The 7,315-nt window shown below is 43.7% G+C and overlaps 1 pseudogene; it reads right to left on the reverse strand.

The window, feature by feature from the left end:
- Positions 1–6,226: 6,226 nt before the first annotated feature.
- On the reverse strand, positions 6,227–6,927 carry LOC127043375 (claudin-34-like; annotated as a pseudogene).
- Positions 6,928–7,315: the final 388 nt, after the last annotated feature.

Below are 7,315 nucleotides of genomic sequence, written 5' to 3' on the forward strand. Positions count from 1 at the left end.
CTGGTTGTCCCATCTCAAAAAATATATTTTAGAATTGGAAAAGGTACAGAGAAAGGCAGCAGAAAATGATTAAGGGTATGGAACAGCTTCCGTTTGAGGAGAGAGTAAAAATATTTAGACTTTTCAGCTTGGAAAAGAGATTCAGGGACAATATGATAGAGATCTATAAAATCATGAACAGAGTGGAGAAAGTGAATAAGGAAGTGTTATTTTACTCCTTCACATAACAAAAGAACCAAGGGTCACCTGATGAAATTAATAGGCAGGAGGTTTAAAACAAACAAAATGAAATACTACTTCACACAATGCACAGTCCACCTGTGGAATGGAAGTAATTGCCAAGGAATTCTGTGAAGGCCACTGTTGGAAGACAGGATGCTAGGCTAGATGGGTCATTGGTCTGATCCAGTATGGCCGTTCTTATGTTCACTGGTACTGAAGAACACGTGCTGTCAATTGCACTGAGTTTGGTACCAGAACTGTGATTTAATCAGTGAGTTGCAGTGTATATAGTAAGTGTTGTGAAAGTGAAATGGTGAAACAAGTTCAAGCTGTACAATAAGTACTGCTGTGTCCTGAAACCTACAGGCATAGTCCATTGGTGCTGATGCTACTGGAACAGGATTCACTAAAGGACAGAACCAAATGAGTCCACAAGTTGACACTATACGTGGCATAAAGCTGCATCTTGCCCTCTGAACTCAAGCACTGCTCTCTTGGTCCATAGGCACCAACTCTGTGGGTGCTCTGGGGCTCCAGCACCCACCAAAAACAAAAGGAGGTGCTCAGCACCTCTGAGCCACAGTCATGGGTGGCACGTGACTCTTGCATTTGGGGAGGCTGGTCAGAAGTGCTGGAAGCTCCCTAGAAGTGTGAGGGGCCCCACCGGCGCTTGGATTGTGGCCCCACCCCCACTCAGCCTCCTTCCCTCGATGCTCTGCTTCAACTCCACCTCTTTCCTCGAGGCCACACCTCTGTTCTGCCTCTTCCCCTGAAGCACCCTCTGCCAAAGCACCCTCCACCTGCTCCTCACTGCCCCCTCCCCCAAGATTCCCCCACCCGCTGCTTGTTCCTCTCTGCCTCCTACCCTGAGGCATCCCCATCCTCTCCTCTCTGTCCCCTCCCTTAAGGCCCCTCCAACTAAGATACCAATGATAGACACATATTCAATAATTAGAATATGAAAGAAGTGTATAGATATGCTGAAAATAGCCTCCCCTCAAACTTGGCAGAGACCCCCCTCCACAACACACATATACACCTCTTCAAGAGCACTCACCAGCAAAAACAAAAGTCAGCACCTGTATCTTGGTCCATCAATGTTCTAAATGTTACCTGGGTGTCATCTTTGATTCAGACCTATCTCTAGGTCTTCATGTCCAGGCTATGTCTAAGTCTTGCAGATACAGCCTTCTCTATCCATCCACATGGCTAAAACTCTTGACCAGGCTTTCATCATCCCACATCTCATAAGAGTATAAGAATGGCCATACTGGGTCAGACCAAAGGTCCATCTAGTCCAGTATCCTGTCTTCCAACAGTGGCCAATGCCAGATGCCCCAGAGGGAATGAACAGAACAGGTAATTATCAAGTGATCCATCCCCTGTCTCCCATTCCCAGCTTCTGACAAACAGAATTACTGCAAACATCCTTTTCTCTGACCTTGACCAACGGGATCTTGCCTGGCTGCTATCCATTACTGTACTTAGCACTATCACTAAACTACACAATAAAATAATAGGTTATTCACACACTTAAGTATGTAGATTTCAAGCTGATCAAGACTCCTCTTTGACTGTTTCAGTAGCAGAACAAACAAATATTGCTGAACAAGAACTCTTCTAAACTGTTAATTCTAGAATTTAAAGCCAAACATTCTCATCCCGTAAATCTTGTTTCCATGGTTATTGTTTGTAACTAGCTCATTTGATAATTCTATAACGTACACACTTCAGAATGCTCTAGAACCTTGCCACATGAGGTGGAGCAGCCTTCACTGTGACATCCACTCACCTGAACTCTTTAAACGGTAGTAACCATTGGGGGAGAGGTGGGGAGAGACTGAATAAATGTCAGAGTAACAGTTATAGTTTAAAAGCAGCAAAGAATCCTGTGGCACTTTATAGACTAACAGACGTTTTGGAGCATGAGCTTTCGTGGGTGAATACCCACTTCGTAGATGCATGTAGTGGAAATTTCCAGGGGCAGGTATATTTATGCAAGCAAGCTAGAGATAAGGAGGTTAGTTCAATCAGGGAGGATGAGGCCCTGTTCTAGAAGTTGAGGTGTGAAAACCAAGGGAGGAGAAACTGGTTTTGTAATTGGCAAGCCATTCACAGTCTTTGTTTAATCCTGAGCTGATGGTCTCAAATTTGCAGATGAACTGAAGCTTAGCAGTTTCTCTTTGAAGTCTAGTCCTGAAGTTTTTTTGCTGCAGGCTGGCCACCTTAAGGTCTGCTATAGTGGGCCAGGGAGGTTGAAGTGTTCTCCTACAGGTTTTTGTATATTGCCATTCCTAATATCTGATTTGTGTCCATTTATCCTTTTCCGTAGAGACTGTCCAGTCTGGCCGATGTACATAGCAGAGGGGCATTGCTGGCATATGATGGCATATATTACATTGGTGGACGTGCAGGTGAAAGAACTGGTGATGGTGTGGCTGATCTGGTTAGGTCCTGTGATGGTGTCGCTGGTGTAGATATGTGAGCAGAGTTGGCATCGAGGTTTGTTGCATGAATTGGTTCCTGAACTAGAGTTACTATGGTGCGGTGTGCAGTTACTGGTGAGAATATGTTTCAGGTTGGCAGGCTGTCTGTGGGCGAGGACTGGCCTGCCACCCAAGGCCTGTGAAAGTGTGGGATCATTGTCCAGGATGGGTTGTAGATCCCTGATGATGCGTTGGAGGGGTTTTAGCTGGGGGCTGTATGTGATGGCCAGTGGAGTCCTGTTGGTTTCTTTCTTGGGGTTGTCTTGCAGTAAGAGGCTTCTGGGTACATGTCTGGCTCTGTTGATCTGTTTCCTTATTTCCTTGTGTGGGTATTGTAGTTTTGAGAATGCTTGATGGAGATTTGTAAGTGTTGGTCTCTGTCTGAGGGGTTAGAGCAGATGCAGTTGTACCTCAGTGCTTGGCTGTAGACAATGGATCGTGTGATGTGCCCGGGATGGAAGCTGGAGGCATGAAGGTAGGCATAGCGGTCGTTAGGTTTTCGGTATAGGGTGGTGCTAATGTGACCATCACTTATTTGCACCGTGGTGTCTAGGTGTCCCGTGTAGATTTAGTTATAGTTTATTCTTCCTTATCTCCACTAAAAGGTGTTGGTGTGCAAAAAACAAAATTGTGCATTGCATCTCAGTTATGGATCTGGAAAATACAAGTTATATGCAGCTTGGAACAACACAATTATTTGGCTGGCTCTTTGGAAGCTGCTGTTTAGGCTCTTAAGAATCCCTTAGGGTCATATACATGTTTTTGCATTTGATCCAAGGCAGCCTATTATGAATTTTTCCTATCTCTTAAATGATAACAACGTGAGTTTGAATCCAAGATCTTCTGCACTACAGCACAGATCTCTATCACTTGAGCGAACCAAGTAACTCCATTAGCTTACCTCAGCAATAGTATACTGTTATCATTCTGACAGCATGTTACAGTTACAAAACAGTTAAGATAGTCTTTATCAAGACTTTAACCCAAACAATAAATAGAAAATGAAAAATGGCTCTCTTCCTACTGTCAGAGTTGTTACGGAGGTCTAAAACCCTTTGCCAAATTACTTTTCCAGGAATCTTCCTTGATTAACAATTTTATTCTGATTAGAAGCAAAACTCTCACTCACAACTTACCTGATTTAGAAAATTCCTTACTCAAAACATCCTTCAGGACAAATGTCTTTTTGTTGCCACACACTTTCTGCTGCGTGTGTGTGTGTGTGTGTGTGTGTGTGTGTGAGAGAGAGAGAGAGAGAGAGAGAGAGAGATGCACATCTCCCCTTTAAGTAGCTGACCCCAGTCTTAAGTACACTGCCTTGTTAATTAGATCAGCTTGCTGAGACCACAGCTGCTGCCTGGAAGCTCCCTCTATCCTGAATCCTGTCGTGTGTCCCCCCTGTTCACATAGGGAGTCTGGGTACCTACCTTACAGCTGTGAATTCCACTAAGGGTATGTCCAGACTACTCGCCGTATCAGCGGGTAGCGATCGATTTTTCGGGGATCGATATATCGCGTCTCATCTAGACGTGATATATCGATCCCTGAACGCGCTCCCGTCAACTCTGGAACTCCACTGGAGCGAGCGGCAGTAGCAGAGTCGACACGGGGAGCCCCAGACGTCAATCTTGTGCCGTGAGGACCCGAGATAAATTGATCTAAGATACTTCAACTTCAGCTATGCTATTCACGTGGCTGAAGTTGCGTATCTTAGATTGATACCTCCCACCAGTGTAGACCAGCCCCTAGCTGCACAAGTCCCTTTGTGAATCTAGCCCTATGTTTTATTTCTTTTTGTTGTTTTTGTTGTTTTCTCTAATAAAAAATAAGTTCATTTTAAACTAAATGGATGTTCTTTGAATATGGAAAAACATATGATGTGTGCTCTTAAGATATAAGGCAGCACTACAGCTCTGCTGCACAATCCCTTTCCAACTTCTGTTTTAATAACTGCAGCCAGTTAAATGAACAGTGTCTGCCTTAAACTACCCTGATAACTAACAGTGATACCATTAGAACTCTGTGGTTGCCATATCCTCTCAGGAATGCTGAATCACTTTGGAGTGTGCACCTTCACCCCTGTCACACCAGGCCAGTGGCACCACCAGTCCAATGGCACCACCTTTCTTTAAAGGTTATAGGTTTTAAAATACTACTTAGAATACATACATACAGCGCTTTCCATTTTACAAGCACCATACAATCATTAATGAACCCTCACACCATTCCTGTGACCTAGAGCAAGTCTACACTACAGCACTACATCAGCACAGCTGCACTAATGCAGCTGTGCCACTGCAGTGCACCTGATGAAGAAGCGCTATGTTAATGGGAGAACGCTTGCCCGTCAACATAATTGGTCCAGCTTAGTGGGAAGCATAAGCTATGTTGGCAGGAGAGTGTTTCCTGCTGACACAGTGCGGGTGTGGACAGTGCAAAACTTGCATCAGTCATAGGGAGGCTTTTTCATACCCCTGAGCAATGTAAGTTAGATTGATTTAAGCGGTAGTGTAAACCTGCCTTTAGATAAGTGTTATTACCATTTTAAAGATGGGAAAAGAGAGACATAGACAGGTTAGGTGACTCACCCTAGGGCACACAGAAGACTAGTGTCAGAGCTGGCATAAGAACAGAGTTGTTCCTAAGCCTGAGTTCAGTCACTTAAATCAATCTGCCAGACTGGGCTGACGTAAAATCCTCATTGTTTGTAAAGTCTTTTTAAAAGCATGAAAGAAACATGTTCTCTCTGTCAATGTTGTCCTTTTTCATTCGGCCACAGTGGTTTGGTTTGTTGCTGTTTTTAACAATGCTGTAATGAATGTGTCCCCCCCCCCTGGAATTTGTGGCTCTCTTTTTTGTTCAACAACATTATCATCATCATCACTGAAGTCAGCAATTAATCTCTCAAGGAACAGGATTTGTTAACTCATGCTCCCTCTGCTGGCTCTTAAGTAGCAGAGCACAAAATGTGATAGATACTGTATTAACAACAGATTAAGTTTGTTAATCATCTCATTGCACTCAAAAAATGTGTTTCAGGCTGCAAGGTGGATGGAAAAGTAGGGCATTCATAGATTTGAAGGCCATAAGGGACAATTATGATCATCTAGTCTGACCATCTGCATAACAGAGGCCATAATTTCTGGTTAAACTAGCTGCATACATATCATTTAGAAAGACAGCCAATCTTGAGTCAAAGATTTAAGTGTCAGGTGCTGATTACAGTAGGAAAAACTCAATTAAATGAACAGGTCAACAGTGAGAAGTTAAATACCTATTTTGAAAGAAAATAAAAACATATAAAGTTCACGTATATAGAAGACAAATGATGGCAGTCAGCAACCGTAGAGTGAACCAACAGTTCACTTCAATGTTGAGTCTGTAGCAATGTCTTGTAATTATTAGGAATAACTTTATGTGAAAATCACTAATCACATACTTTGTTGGGGTGCCCCTATGTTCCAATACCAACATATTAATGTCACTGCAAATCCAGAGTGCTCCTTGAACACACAAAGTCACTGGGCTACTATGTTTATCTTGTAGCTATGCTCCAGCTTTCTCTCATGCAGCTCAAGTCTGTTATCAGAAAACACCGTAACATCCGGCATCACAGGATGTTTGTAAGAAAGGGAAAAGGTCCCACTCATCAGCAGCAAGATGACAGACGTGATCCCGACAGGAATAGCAGCACCAGCTTCCTGTGCTTCTGAGCTGGAGGGCATGTAGAAAGAAGGAGGAAATGGGATAGCACAATTGTATGCTACAGAATAGCAATTCCAGGTCACTGGAATTAAGACACAGACACCCACAAATATTTTCAAGATAGAAAAAAGCTGATAGTCTGAATTTTGAGAAGAATTCCCATATAAATATTCCTCAGAGCAAAGACAGTGAAAGCTTTTCCTAGTGCCCCCAGGACTATACCAGCCAACACAAGCACCCGGGTAACAGAAATTTCCTGGGGAATGAAGGCATCATTGAAACAGAATCTGTGACAGAACATTATCCAAAGTTCTCTGGAGACTTTGCTGTGACTGTTAAAACAAACTTTCCAGATTCCTACCCAAGCCATGCCAGAGGAGATAATGGTGGTGTTACTTGTATGCCACACTCTCCAATGCATTTGTCTCTTTGAGATGATGCACAGGATCCAGCCTAACATACCTAAAGCAAGGCCAATTATCTGGAGGTGAAAACTAGTGGCCAGGGAGGTCATGGTCTGGAGATTTTCAAGGAGTGCCCAGATCCTGTCATGGGCAAATGCAGACAAGTGCAGGTCCACTGAAATGAAGCAGAATATAAATAAAATAATATAGTGTATCTTTATACCCACACACATTAAGACATATGGGGCCAGATTAACGCATAGGCAAAGCCAGGCACGTGCCTAAGTCCCAAATTCACGGAGAGGCCTATATGTTAAGTCACAATGCCACTCACTCAAATTTGGCCTGGCCACTCCTCTGTCATGAAAAAGGTACAGCTGGGCCAAACCTGAGTGGGCAATGGAGTGGCCAGCACTGTGCCCCCTTGCTGCTATCTTGGAGCCGTGGTACTCCTGCACCAAGGCTACTCCTCCTCCGGACAGGAGAGAGTTCACTTAG

This window comes from Gopherus flavomarginatus, chromosome 1 (genome assembly GCF_025201925.1).
Source record: "Gopherus flavomarginatus isolate rGopFla2 chromosome 1, rGopFla2.mat.asm, whole genome shotgun sequence".
In the NCBI taxonomy this organism is placed as follows: domain Eukaryota; kingdom Metazoa; phylum Chordata; order Testudines; family Testudinidae; genus Gopherus; species Gopherus flavomarginatus.